This window comes from Lontra canadensis, unplaced genomic scaffold (genome assembly GCF_010015895.1).
Source record: "Lontra canadensis isolate GAN:19392208 unplaced genomic scaffold, GSC_riverotter_1.0 scaffold222, whole genome shotgun sequence".
Taxonomy (NCBI): Eukaryota; Metazoa; Chordata; class Mammalia; order Carnivora; family Mustelidae; genus Lontra; species Lontra canadensis.
This window is the reverse complement of record NW_022631216.1, coordinates 769674-785193: the sequence shown is the minus strand read 5'-3', so window position 1 is coordinate 785193 and position 15520 is coordinate 769674. Positions and strand designations below refer to the sequence as shown.

General features: G+C 43.5%; 1 pseudogene; it reads left to right on the top strand.

The window, feature by feature from the left end:
- Window positions 1-1029: 1029 nt before the first annotated feature.
- On the top strand, window positions 1030-12862 carry LOC116862145 (annotated as a pseudogene).
- Window positions 12863-15520: the final 2658 nt, after the last annotated feature.

The following is a 15520-nucleotide window of genomic DNA, read 5'->3' as shown; positions in this document are numbered from 1 at the left end:
CTAACCTTCCCACCTCTCTTGGGGCTTCCCATCCTCATACAGCATTTCCTGGCTCCCTCCAGTCCTGGCAGTAGAATAAAACTTACTCCAGGCCTTCTTCTAATCGGGACACCCCTTCTTCGCTGGACGCGTGGCTGCGGGTGTCCGAGTGCGAGTGGATCCGTGCGCGCGTGCGGGCAGACACAAGCCCCGCAACCAGGCGGGCCGGGGAGGGTCCCCGAGTACTGGGAGGCAGCGTCCCGCCCCTCCCGATGGATCCCCGACGGCACAGCCTTGATCGTCGCCCCCTCCCGAGGACAGAATTCCTTTCTCTGAAAGCCTAGAATGGTGGAGCTAGCTCATGGTTGATCGAAGGAAGCTTTCTTATGGGATCTAGAAGCCCAGCCCGGCATCGATGGTGGGAAGGAAAACCATTTGCAGGTGAAAACAAACTCCCATCCACCCAAAAAACAAACCCTCCTCCGCGAGCATCTCTCTGCCTCTGCTGCCCCCTGGTGCCAGCGCCAAGACCTCAGCCCGCCAAAGGGCAAGTGGAATAAGGCATCCTTAACATGCTGCCCCTTCCTTCGTCACCCCCTGAACCCCCACTCTCCTAACCCAAGAGAAGGCCGAACGGAGGGGATCCCCTTGATCTCGTCTTTTCTGGGCCAGGCAGTGGATGGGTTTTTGGGATCACTCACGCCCTCCGTCTTCATCTTCAAGTCCCGAATGCTTTGGGCAGCCCCCTCCCCTTTCTCCTGGGCCTCAGCTCAAGGGAAGATCCGACCTAAATAGATCCTTGCCCACACCTACTCCCAGCCAAGCTGGGCCAGAGCTGAGGCTTCTCCGGGCCCTCTCTGCAATTGGAGCCAAACCCACAGAGGTTGCCCCCAGAGCACAACGGGGAGTGTCCCCAAAGTTCACTTTTGGTCAGATGCTCTGAGCTCAGAGGGATTTTCTCCATGGAAACAATGCCATACATTCACTCAAATAACATTTATACACGGCAATTGGGTCCCAGGCCAATCCACAAAAGCCTATTTAGCTAGAATGCCAACCAACCCCAGACAACAGTTTCACAAGCAATTCTGTGCCAAGTTGCCTCGGAGGATGCCAGAAGCACAGCCCTCTCCTTGCAGCAGGACTTCTGCCTCCGGTGGGGCAAGCGAGGGCCTGGCTCTGAGGAAAGGTGGGAGGATTTGAAGGGCAGGGCTCCAGAGGGGGTAGTTTTGGGATGGTGTTGGGTGTGGGTAGCACAGGGGCCCCGATATCCAAACATGTGGGTGCTGGCAGTGGCTCCAGGGTCTGTGGGCAGTGTGAGTTTCTGGATAGGGTGGGGAGCAGATAAAGAGGAGAGAGGCAGAGACTTTGGGGAGCTACTTTGGGTTTGATTGGGTCAGAACACACTCTTGCAGGAAGGGCTGTGTTCTGAAACTCTTGACTGCCTCTCAAAGAAGTTGAACTTGAACCCAATAAGGAGGAGGGAGTCACTGATGATGTTTGGAAAGATAAGTGATAATGACAGATGTGTGCATTATCAAGGCCCCTCCCAGATTGGATGAGGTTGTGAAGGGCCTGAACACAGACCCACAGCCAAACAGCCACATAGGGGTAGTGAGATCTAGCATGAATGCCGTGGGGATGGGTGCTCTAGCCCTTCACATTCTTGAAGATGCATCTTAGCCTTGTGCTGAGATTTTTTTTTTGCATCCTAACATCGTGAAAAAACACCTTGTAAAATTTGGACCACTTGGATCACTGTACCTGGGAGCACTACATATCCCAGAAGGCCTCCTGTTCCTTGGCTGTGTTGCATGCTGGGATTTGTAGTTTCTGAACAAATCAGGATAGCTCGCGGGAGGAGCGCGGGTAGGGGTGAGAGACAGACAGGGAAGGACATGTGTCAAGGTAAGGCTGTAGTTGCCTCAGAAAGAAGTGCCTGTGCAGTAGGGGGTGGTGACCCAGTTTTGTGGGTATGTAGCCCCTATTCCTGCAAGTTTGTTAGGGCCATATCCTAACAGGCCATGGTAATATTTCCCAGCTCAAGCCTGTGCAAGTGAGCAGAAATCTCCGCTGGGTGCTTGTAGTTGGCTTCCTTTCATTTTTTTTTCTTATTTTTCGCACCGGCAGGGTAGTTTCATGGGAACCGGCACTACTGGCTGACTGACAACTCAGTTGGGAAGACTTGTCCCACTGGTCCCTAAATGAAGACCAGGGACATCTATAAGGGCACCTCCTTTAAGTCTCAAACTGCCAAGATGGTAGAATAAACCTCAGTGAGAGCCAGCCCACCACACTGCCTTCCCTCAGGTAACAGGGGCATGACAATCCATTTGCTCTGGCTTCTCTTTCTAGCAGTAAAAGTCTTTTTTTTGTTGTTTGTTTTTTAAGACTTTTATTTATCTATTTGACAGAGAGAGACACAGCGAGAGAGGGAACACAAGCAGGGGGAGTGGGAGGGGAAGAAGCTGGTTTCCCGCAGAGCAGGGAGTCCAATGCGATCCCAGGACCCTGGGATCATGACCTGAGCTGAAGGCAGACGCTTAACAACTGAGCCACCCAGGCATCCCTAGAAACATCTTTTTAAAAGGCTTTATTTATTTGAGAGAGAGAGAGTGCAAGAGAGCATGAGAAAGAGATAAAGAGCACAAGCGGGAGGGAAGGGACAGAGGGAGAAGGAGAAGCAGACTCCCTGTGAGCCGGGAGCCCTATGCAGCACTCCATCCCGGGACCCTGGGATCACGACCTGAGCCAAAGACAGACACTCAACTGGCTGAACCACACCGGCGCCCCTCTATTAGTAACATTTTACTTCCAGGTGGAAGGCCTTTTGAATAGGAACAAGGTTTTGTAAAGCATAACAGGTAAAAGAGACATTGGATACTATGGCCGCTGGTGTGAAGGTCATGTTCCAGGTCCTGCCACTTCACCTCTACAGGGCTGGGACTCCACTCTCCAGCCAAGGTATGTGGGTCACAGTGACATATTCCTATGTTACTTCATGTCTCCCCTAGGTCTGGGCCGTATTGGTGGGTCACACAGTGGGCCAGTTCTCAAGTACACCTACACTACTAGTGCTCGTAGAAATTTCTTCTAACTCTGCAGCTTTTTGTATTTTTTTTTAGATTTTATTTATTTATTTGACAGACAGAGATCACAAGTAGGCAGAGAGGCAGAGAGAGAAAGAGGAGGAAGCAGGCTCCCTGCTGAGCAGAGAGCCCAATGAGGGACTCAATCCCAGGACCCTGGGATCATGACCTGAGCCCAAGGCAGAGGCTTTAACCCACTGAGCCACCCAGGCGCCCCTTCACTTGTATTTTTAATAACTTAATATTTTCTCTACCTTTCAGAATTGAAAATCTATTGAAATACACAAGTAAAAACTAAAAACTAAGAAACGTGTTTCAGAGATATTTGGGTTAGGGAGAAGATGGGAAATAGCAACCCATTTGATTGGAGCCCTGGTGCCAGAGGGAGTCAGATAGAGAAGTTGGCTGTGGCTGCTGGTCTAAGCAGGGTAGGGTTGAGCAGACTTAGGGCATGGGAGGTCACTGATTGATGCTAGCTGGCAGATCTCTCTGCCCTCCTACCAGGCCTTCTCCTGTGTTTAACTTGCCAGTGGTGTTTGGATGGGGATATTTCTTTACTATGAGCATCAGTTTTCTCATCTGGACAATGGGAGAGCGCTTTCTCTATCAAGGAATAATCGCCCCATTAGTGACAACCTTTGCACTGGAAAGAGAAGGGAGGGGAACTGGCCATGCTGGAGAGGTTAAACCTCCTTGCCTAGATGACTGGTGCCACACTGGGGTCTGGGGCACACTGCTTCCGTTTACACTTCTGATCTTAGGGTTATCAAATCCCTGTACTTCTAAAGTCTTGTCTTGTCTTCTTTTCTTTTCTCTTTTCTTCTTTCTTAAATTTTTAAAAAAATTTTATTTATTTATTTTTGTGTGTGAGAGAGAGAGGTAGCATGAGTAGGGATAGGGAGAGAGGGGTAGAGGGAGAAGCAGATTTCCTACTGAGCAGGGAGCCTGACGTGGGACTCAATCCCAGGACCCTGGGATCACAACCCGAGCCGAAGGCAGACACTTAACTGACTGAGCCACCAAGGTGCCCTTCTATTCCTCCTCCTCCTCCTCCTCCCCCTCCTCCTCCTCCTCCTCCTCCTCCTCCTCCTCCTCCTCCTTCTTCTTCTTCTTCTTCTTCTTCTTCTTCTTCTTCTTCTTCTTCTTTTTTAAATTTCAAATAGATTCCACACTCAACGTGGGGCTTGAACTCACAACCCTGAGGTCAAGAGTCACATGCTCTATATACTGAGCCAACCAGGTGACCCTAAAATTTCTTTTTGTTACAAACATAAAATATGATTCAGAACAGCTTAAGCCCCAAAGACAATTTATGATAAAAATTTCAGGGTTCTCAGGATTTGAGGGATGGTTGACTTCATAGGGGAGAGAAAAAGGTAAGTTCTGAGACCCCAGGGGTTCATACACTTTGTCCCTGAATGTGGCCACAAACACCGCTCCATCAATCCACTTTCAACCTCTGTGTCTCTGGGCTCTGTGGTTTAGGTTCCTGGAGCCCCAGCCCTGGTGAGCTTTCTCCCTGAGAACCAACTTTGTATGGCTGGTGGCCCAGTGTGACAACAGATAATTTATATGAAGCCCTAGGATGGTGTAAGGGAGGTGTTGGGGGCACTCTTCCCACATCAAGTGGGATAGCTGAGAAGACACCCCAAGAGGTGCTTGCTATCTTTCCCTCTCTGCAGACCCTTTTCTGTAAATTTGACCAGCAGGATCCAACCAGCCCGTTCATGACCATATTGGCACTCCCTGACTCACCCTCTCCCCAAGGGCCAACCCAAAGTCACGTTCAGTGGTTGTAGCCACAATGTCATGAGCTCTCTAATTCCAGAGTCCAGGATCTCCGCTGTTTGCATTTTGCTGTTTTCTCTTCAGCACATAAACATCCATGACATGATACTCAAGGCTGCATTATGACATCTGTGGGTCCTATACACATTTGCCTTTCTAGACCCTTTCCTCAATAAAAATCCAGAGCTATATTTTGCGACTGTGTTGGTATATAGATAAAGACATTCATATTATATATTTATATATTAAGATATGTTCTTCATCCTAAAAGTTCATTTTCTATTTTCAAAGAAGTGTAAACATTTTCATGAACCCTCAAAAGCACTGTGGACCTTTGTGTGTACTGTGCCAAATGGATAAGTGGGCCCTGACTGTGTCTTCATTGAAGATTTTATGCTTTATTAATTAAAAAAGATCCCTCTTCTTGTTTACTGAATGATCAGAATATTTTGTCTAATGTTAAAAAATCCTGCTTTTTCTCCTTTGCTTTATCTGGTTTCTGTGTGATGACTATCATCTATTATTAGAACTTTCTTTAATGGAAAATTTCAAATATATGAACATAGAATGGTAAAATGAATCTTCTGCTATCCGTCAGCAGAAGATGGATAAAAAAATTTTATCAAATTTTTTTGATAAAAATTTTCAACTCATGGCCAATCTTGTTTCGTTTCTACCTCACTGACTCCCTCCTCCTCGCCTGAATTATTATTTTTTAAGATTTTATTTATTTATTTGACAGAGAGAGATCACAAGTAGGCAGAGAGAAAGGGGGAGGCAGGCTCCCCGCTGAGCAGAGAGCCCGATTTGGGGCTCCATCCCAGGACCCTGAGACCATGACCTGAGCCGAAGGCAGAGGCTTAACCTGCTGAGCCACCCAGGCACTCTGCTCCTGGATTATTCTGAAGCTGTCCCAGATATCCTATGATTCCATCTGTGAACTTTTCAGTAGGTAGCACTGAGATAAGGACTCACACAAATATCACAATTCTGTGGTCACATCTAAAATTTAATAATTTTTATCAAGTATCCACTCAGTGTTCAGATGTCCTAGACTGTATATATGTGTGTGTGTTTTCAAATCATGATCCAAATGGGAGCAGATAAAACTCTTTGAAATCTTTAAAAACTTATTTCCTGGGGCACCTGGGTGGTTTAGTCAGTTAAGCATCTGACTCTTCATCTCAGCGCAGGTCTTGATCTCAGGATCATGAGTTCAAGCCTCGCACTGGGCTCCACACTGGGCATGGAGACTACTTAAAGCAAAATAAAACAGAACCTTATTTCCCTAAGTTATTTTTGCTTACGTTTTTTATTATGGAAAAATTTAAACATATAAAAGCGGCTTATTATTTGTTTTTAAAAGGGCAAGTATTGCTTTTTTCAGTTTTCATTTTGAATACTATAGATACCAATAACATAAGACATAAAAGGAAAGCCTTTTGGGTTCTCAATAATTTTTAAGAGTATAAGAGAGTCCTGAGGTGGGGAGGAAACATTGTAAATAACTAGTCTAGAAGAGCTCTTAAAAATTACTCATGTCCAGTCTGTACCCTTCAAGATGTGGATTCAATTCACCTGGCATGGGGCCTGGGCAAAGGCACTTTGGTAAAAGTTCCCCAGGATGATTCCAAAGTGCAGCCTGTGTGGCGACCCTCTGCTCAGAGACCCGTAGGAAATAAGCAAAGGGACAGAGTAAGAAAGGCAACCAAATGCCCTAAGTCTGGAAGGGCCTCCTGGGACCTGCTGCATCCAGTAGAAATGCCGTCAAGAGCAGGCATGGAACACTAAAATTCCAGTGGCTAAAAACAAATAGGAATTAATTTTTCTCATATCACAAGAAATCTGAGGAAGATAGTTGGTGGTGTTAGTTTGACCACTTGTCGATGCTATCGGAGACCAGACAGTATCTTTGTACTCCACCATCTCTCAACGTTACCCTTCCTTCCGTGTACTCATCCCCTCGTGTCCCCAAAGGGGCAGCTACATCTCACTATCACGTCAACAGTCAAGATGGAAGAAGTAAGTCATAGTGACAGCCGCATCTGTTTCTTTAGCAAACTTCTGCTTTTGGGTCACGCAGCCATCCTTAATTGCAAGAAAGTCTGGGGAGGGGAAAGAGGGGTCAGGATGAGTGTGGAGTGGGGTCAGCCAAACCGCAGTGTCCTATGCCCACTGCTTGGACGGGTATGTGGGAAGTCAATATCCAGCTTCCTTCCCCCGCAGGACTTGTGCTGCTGAACAATGGTGTTAATTTTAGACTGAGTCAGCCATTAAGTCAGAAAAGTATGGCACCATGGAATGAATTCTGCCATATTTTCCTTGACTAAACTATAAGAACATTATTATTATTATTATTTCTGTTATAGCTGCTGTAGTTCTGTTTCTGTCACTGTCAAACATGACATTCATCAACTAAGAAAAGATGTGTTAGAAATATCTGACTCCATTTAGCTGCAAACACGCCCAAAACTGAATCACTGGGTCTTTAAAGAGCAACTTCAGGGGCGCCTGGGTGGCTCAGTAGGTTAAGCCTCTGCCTTTGGCTCAGGTCATGATCTCAGTGTCCTGGGATCGAGACTCACATCGGGCTCTCTGCTCAGCCGGGAGCTTGTTTCCACCCCCCTTGGCCTACTTATGCTCTCTCTCTCTCTGTGTCAAATTAATTAATTAATTAATTAATTAATTTTGAAAAAAAGAGGAACTTCATCTTATTGCAAGTATTTTGGAGATCCTAAGGCTTGTATCCAGCCCATGTCGACTGAACACGGGAAACTGAAAAGCATAACTGCCACTGAGGTGTGATATTGACTTATTACTACAAATAAGTCTATGCCAGGTCTGAAATCATCGGAGATGGCCCCACACTCACCACGTGTCCAGTGCCTGGGATCCTTCCCCATCCCGTTTCTGGGGCTCACAGAGCCACACTTGCTCCTTACTAACAAGCCCCATGGAGGCGTGTGATGTCGGACAAGGCACCATGTGAGGTGTGGTGACATAGAAGATAAATAGCTTGTGAGCCAGCGGTCACTGAAAGCCCTGCCTGTGCCAGGACAGGAGGAAGCCAGTCCGTATCTATCTGACGCTTGAGGGTGGGGAGCACCCCAGGAGCTCCATTTTGTATTTCATTGAGTCTACTCTTGTTACATTTCGGCTGAGAACCAGAGATGCTATATATATTGCATAGGATTAGGTTGAGCTGGGAGAAACAGAAAATTCTGAATGCAATAGTGGCTTAACCAAGACAGACTTGACTTTCTTTCTTTCTTCCTTCCTTCCTTCCTTCCTTCCTTCCTTCCTTCCTTCCTCCCTTTCTTTCTTTCTTTCTTTCTTTCTTTCTTTCTTTCTTTCTTTCTTTCTTTCTTTCATGTCACCCCAGGTCTGATAGGATCTTTAACAGTGTCAGGGTTCAGATTCCTTCTATCTTTTTCCACCAGCCTCAACATGGCTCTTCCCGCTCAAGTCCAATATGACTGCCTGAGTTCCAGCTTTCTTGTCTACATTCCAATCAGCAGAAAGGGGGAAGGGGGAAGAAGGACCCATCTCCCTTTTTATAAGGGCACTTTCTAGAAGTTGCACACAGGAGTTCTTTATACAGCTCATTGGACAGAATTTGTGTGTGACTGTACATAACCAGAGAGGAGGATGGGAAACCCGTACTTATTCTGGAAGTCCGTGTGACCTTGTGAAATGGAAAATTCTATTTAGCAATCAGAGATTATGGATATTGGTGATAAAATTAGTATTTTCTGCCATGCCATGTCTCTAAACAATTTCTCAAGTAAGATCCAAAAATGGAGGATTGTGCAGTGGTTTTTACCAATAAAATGGTCTTATAATTTCTATAAAAATAATTTGTGTAAAACCACAGTTTTTTGCCTTAATGAGGGGAGGAGCATTCCAAGGTCATCTATGAGTGGTGGCTTAAAGGCCAACAGTGCAAGGCAAAGCATTAAGCAGAAGATTAAAAACAAATAGGCTGCATATTTGGTTTTCCTGGCACACCTCCTACTGGGAATTTCTTAAATTTTTGGAGGCCTTTTTGGGTGCACTTAGAGAAACACGCTTTCCTCCATGACTCCGCCATGAGTTGCCTCTGTTGCTAGGCCGGTCTCTGAGTATCTTGAGGTCATTGTCCTACTGGAACATCAGTAGAATAGCTACAGTATGCAACCTTACAAGATGATTTAATTTTAATTTAAAACATCCTTTTAAAATGATTTAATTTGTTAACAATGCCAGCCAGTTGAATTCTCAGAGATATATGCCATATAGTTATGTATGTCTTACTCAAATCATTAAACTCCAGGGATCTGTATACCTGTTTAGCCCCTAAAGCAATATTATCCAATAGAACTTTCTAGAGTAATGGAACTGTTCTACATCTGTGCAGTCCAATATGGTGGCCACTAGCCCCAGATGGCTATTGAGCACTTGAAATGTGGTTAGCGCCCCTAAGGAACTTTACTTTTAATTTTATTTAATTTTAATTAATCTAGCCACATGTAGCTAGTGGTTACTGTATTAGTGGTTACTGTATTAGCATGGCTCGATGGCATCTTGCTGTTTAAGGAGCTTCTAAATTTGGATCCATTTTTGCTAATTGGTGAAGAGACCCAAGTTTAGTATGGATGTGGATATGCAGTTTTCAGAATTCAAACATACCAATTGATTCCTGTTCTCCTTTCTCAGGTAAGGAGTTTCAAGGGCAAAGGCTTTTGCCTGATTTTGGGAAAAATTTTTCTTCCCAAAAGTTTACTTTAATCATTAAGTTAATCATTAAGTCAATAAGGGAAGACAGTTTTTGGGTGCAGTACTTTTTCAAAATCAGTGTTATGGAGATATAATTTACACACAGTAAAATTTATCCTTCTTTGCTGAATTGTTCAGAAGTTTTGACAAACATGCATTGTGTAATCACCACAATGATCAAGAAAAAGGATATGCCTTCCCAACAAAAAAGTTCCTCACAGGCTCAATTGTGACCCCTGGCTAATGTGTCATTATTGTAATGAACAATTTTAATACTTGAATTGGATTTAGGTCATCTGTTTATTGTATTTCTTTTTTTTAAATTTTAGTTAACATACAGTGCAAATTTGGTTTCTGGAGGGGAATTCAGTGATTCATCGCTTACATATAATACCCAGCGCTCATCACAATGCGTGCCCTCTTTAACTCCCATCACCCATTAGGTCAGCTGTTTAAATTCTGTTTTATTGGATTATGCCTCAGGGTGGAAGAATTTACATTGGTGATACAGTCAATGTGGCTTGTTAGGGCAGCCAAGTGAAAGCAAACTTTGGTGGTGAACATAATTTATTGGTATTAAAAAGAATACACCAGCCAGATGGATGCACGTATGCTAACCAAGGATTGATTTAGGAAGATCCTTTACTGAGGAAATGACATCAAGTATAGTGCTAACATCATACATCTCTATATATTACAACTAGATGAGTTAAATATATGTACTTAGAACAGTCCCTGGCACTTAGTAAGTTCTATTTAAGGATTAGCTAATCTTCATAATATTGCTGTAACTTCCAAGATGCACCTACCTTTTGACTGCCAGTGAGTTCTATTGGTGGGATGGGTATCTCCAGGTTCTCCAACTATTTGATCATAATTGTTATTTTGCATATTCTCCTAGAGACTTGACACTTTCATATTACCTCTCCCCCCACCCCCCGGGGAAGTAGAATTCCAGAGGTTCAAAGTGGTAGCTTTTCCAATTTCCAGAATTGCATTAGTGAATTCAAATAACATACCCGGGGACAGGTGAAATCACCACTGGAACGTTTTTGGTTTCCTGTAAACCCCTTTAATGTTATCTCAACTGATCTCGCCTTATATATAGTTTCCTTTCCACATGCCCCAATATTCAAAATAGCCCTCGTATTAGATTAGGTTTTCCTGATTGATATTTGCTGTTGATCCTATATCCCAAGGTTCCTAGAATTCTGGGATATTTTCCTTGGTCCAAAGTGTTTTAATAGAGTCTACAGCGTCTCCAGACAGATCTACCACTGCAACAGGTCTAGAGGGACAGACCTTGGGGGCTATTTGTGCTGTCCTACAAGAGGATCTGGCTTGATCTTTAGGGTAAAACTCTCTAAATTCACAGGGCGAATGAAGGAGGTGTGTTGAAGTGCCCCCCTTTTTGTATGTACCAGGAAAAATGTGTTCGTAAAGTTTATGAGCTCTTTGTCTTTGTGATTTCCTTTGGCTTGGTTCCCAGCGCTTTTCAACTATGTGAGTTGGAAGTTTGCCAATATTATTTCTATGGTTGAAGCGTCTGTATGTGGTAGAATTGGACTGTTGGTGCTTCCTTAACTTCTTTTGTAATTTTATTAACTTGCTAGTGGGCCTATTACATCTTTGAGATTCGATATCCTCAAGTCTAATGAGCTGTGACCAGACAAGACTCTTTCTTTCCACCTTCCCTTGCTTGTCTCATTCTTTTTCACATTTCAATTCTCTAGCAGTTTCACCAGCGGATGGTTCTGCCTCCACTGAAAGCTACTAAGAAAGGGCCTACATATTTTTAGAGAAAGATTGTAAGCTCTACTCTGCGTGCCCAGTATGGTAGCTACTAGTCACAGGTGGCTTTGACAATTTGAATTTAAATATTTTAAAATTAAATGAAGATTTCACCTTCTTAGTTGCATGGGCCATTAGCATTTTCAATGCTCAAAAGTATATGTGGCTACTTTATCGGACCTCTCAGACACAGAACATTTCCACCACTGAGGAATAGTTCTATTGGACAGCGATGCTCTGTTTCCGGGTGATCACATTCACTCTCCAGCTACTAGCAGTCTCTAGTTATGCAGTCTTCTTTCCAAAGTTGACACTGAAGGGTTTCCTTCTGTTGGTATGTTTTCTTTAGATTCAGTTATGTAAAAATATAATTAGGGTTTGTTTAGTGACAGAGCCATGACTAGCATATTTTCACGGCTGCTGTTAAAGGCATAGCCAAACCGCAGAAGCACCGCGCTACCAAAGCCTCAACATTTGGCCATATTTGTTTTGGCTTTTGTATGCCTAACTTTTTCTCTAACTTTTTTTTGTTAAAAATGTTGGAGTATTCCCAAATGCCCTTGCTTCTTGCTCCAAGTGTAGATTCCACTCTCGGCCACTAGGTGGTGATGGGATACTTCTTAATATTCTCGAGCTTTCGAGGCCATTTAAAATTCAGATCCTTGCAGTGCTGCTTCCTCAAAAAACTGAGAATTTTCTCATGAGCATTAACAATACCCTACAATTTTAATTCTTACAGTTGTTCAATAACGAAGGAAAGGATAACCCCCTGACATCAGGAGCCGGAAGTGAGTATAGCCGGGGCGAGGAGGTGACTGCGGGGTGGGGGTGGGGCTCTCCACCCAGCGCTTGGATTCAGCTCCTTCATTTCCCACAGGGAAGAAGCTTACACCGAGTCCGTGGAGCCTGAAAAGCTAATACAATGCCCCTACAATAAAACCCACCAGATCAGGGCCTGCGGGTTTCCTCATCATTTTACCGAGTACTGAGTCATGCCGGTGTCGTAAATTGGTTGCTTGTCCCGTCAGTGCTCGCCACTTCAGTGCTCACCAGGTTCCTCCCGCCGAAATCAGTCATCGTATCTCAAACTGTGATGATAAAAGCTGTACTGAGCAGAATGTTGTCAGCCAAATCAGGAACCTTGGACAAGAGACTCTGGCTGAGCGCACATGGCAGTGCCCTCCTTGTGATGAAGGCTGGGATAAAGATCTGTGGCAACAGACCAGCACCCCACTTGTCCCGGGCACAGCCAACTACTGTGACAACAACAATCCTGCCAGCAATACGTTAGGGGTTCTGGAAAAGAAGAGTAACGTGGCCTCGGGCATGCGTGTTCCCTTGGCTCTGCCGAATTCGCTGCGGTAGAAAAGCAATGGAAATGCACAGTAACTGAGTATCTACCTCATCAAACGCCAGGCCCTAGAAGACTCTTGTTTCTTCCTACTACCAGTGGGTTCTTCACTTTTTTCCTCTTAATTTAATTGTAGAAAGATAAACTGTGACTTTCAAACTGGCAAGTACTCTTTTCCCCTCTCCCTGCTTTGAGTTCTCACTCATTGGATGCAAGAAAGAACATTTGGTTCCTGGCCAGTTAGGTCAGTGGTTTCTGCCTGGCTCAGCAGGTAGAAGATGGGACCTGTGATCTTAGGGTTGTGAGTTCAAGCCCCGTGTTGGGTGTGGATCATGATTAAAACAGTTTTGTTTTTTTTTTAAAGAGACAAACCTTAAGCTCAGAAGAACTATTTCAAATAAAGCATCACTCTAGATTAAAAAAAAAAAAAAGGAAAGGACAGAAGTACTAAGTAATTTATGTGTTATGAAAAAGAAATTTCCCTATTATGTTTCCATATGGCAATCCTCTACCCTCAAGAGGGCAAGCTTCAAAACAGGACTCAGTGGTTAGAATTCTGAGTTAACTCACAGCTTTTGGACTGTCCTCAGATGACACCATATTAGGAGGAATTTTTAACCAAACAGAAAATCAGGGAGATTCTCTTCTCCTTGTCAAACCCTAAAGTAATGTATTGGTTCTGTTTTATAAGGACTCTAAGATAACAGGCAAATGTTTTTAAACTAAGTTCCTTTTAATTATGACTCCTGATAATATTAAATTAACTCTTAGGCATTATAAATGCTGGCTTGTCAGACCTCGCTGGCAAGGCTTGTTTATTACCAAAATCCCAAATAGTGAAGTCCCTCTCATTTTAGGCAGTGCAGGCAATGTGAGGCTCATTCATAGTCAAGCTTCTTGGATGTGAAATTCTTTGGAAACTAAGTGGATTGCCTCTCTCTTTTTCCAAGATGATGGACAGTGGACATATGAATTACAACTTAACTTTCTCGTTTGGAGCACTGAGAGGTGGGCTACTATATAGAGGTGGGCTAGAAGTATCACAAGCTAGAAAGCACGTGTAATTTCTCATGGCATTGAGTAGAAACCAAAAACTTCAAAGAACAGAATACTTTCATCTGCATCCTTTGTTTGTACTTCAGCTTTTCAAAAACTCTTTAATCCAAGGGCATGGCTGGCTCAGTCAGTGGAATGAGCAGCTCTTGGTCTCAGGGTTGTGAGTTCAAGTCCCCTGTTGGGCATAGGGATAACTTTTTTAAAAAACCTACTTAAATGCTAATAAGATTCATAAAACATTTGTAATAGTAATTTCACATAATAATAACAATAATTAAATATAATTATATGAATTTAGCTCTATGTCTTCTGCAATAACCCATGTTTCCAGAAACCTAGTCTTTAAGGGTGTTTTCTGTATCAACATATGTCTTTTTTGGATAAAAATGGATACTCATGTTATTTTGAAAGTTGTCAGCAAAATGAGTGGTTTGCCTCTGTGCAGAAAAGAAGTAACGTAGCAGGTCTACCATCCTTTTGGCCTGCTTACAAAGTTGGCCCCTGCCTGGCATCTGGGAGCTTGGATTTTTCAAAGGGTTCCCACCATTTCCAGACCTGATAAGAATATGCTTAAATTGTACCTAAACTGTACAAAAATATGGTTTATGCTGAACACCTGCTTTCCTTCTGCAAGTCTGGAATTTGGGTATGTGCTGGCAGATGGTGCCTACATGATCAGGCTCCAGTAAAAATCCTGAGTGGTGAGCTTTTCTGGCAGACAATATTTCACACGTGTGATCGCAACTCGTGGCTGGAGAAATTAAGTGTTTCCTGTGGCTCCAATAGGAGAGGAGTTCTGGAAGCTTACACCTGGTTTTTCTGGGCTTTGCCCCATGTGCTTTTTTCCTTGACTTTGCTTTGTAGACCTTTGTGATAATAAATCACAGCCGTGAGTACAACTACATGATTCCTCCTAGTGAATCACCTAATCTGGCTAGTCTTGAGGACCCCTGACACAGCCCCTTATTTAAAATCATCAAAAACTGACTTAAAATTATAGTTTATGATGATATTGGATCAAACTGGTTTTAGGTAGTCATAGGAAAGAAGATCAGTGAAGAAAGGAAAGCTCTTTAAGCTTGGTTAAGGTCCATCATTTTTGAGAAATGATACTAATCTATAAATGTTACAGGAATTAGAAGTTTTCCTGATTACTATTATATGAAATTTGGGCTTAGGTGGCATACCATACCATGAAATGATGGAAACAAATATGATTTCTGTCATGGTCTGAAACGTTAATTAATAAGATTGATAAAAATAATAAACTGTATTCTAAAAGCAGGCACATGTCTGAAAAAATCTGGTATACACTATGACCCATCAATTGCACTACAGGGTATTTATCTCAAAAATACAGATGTGGTGTAAAGAAGTGCCGTATGCACCCCAATGTTCATAGCAGCAATGTCCGTAATAGCCAAAACGTGGAAAGAGCCAAGATGCCCTTCAACAGATGAATGGATAAAGAATATGTGGTCATATACACAATGGAGTATTACTCAGCCCCCAGAAAGGATGAATACCCAATTTTTGCATCAACATGGGTGGGACAGGAGGAGATTATGTTGAGTGAAATAAGCAAGCAGAGAAAGTCAGTTGTCACATGGTTTCATTTACTTGTGGAACATAAGGAATAACATGGAGGACATTAGGAGAAGGGAAAAATGAAGGGGGAGAAATCGAAGTGAGAAATGAACCATGAGAGACT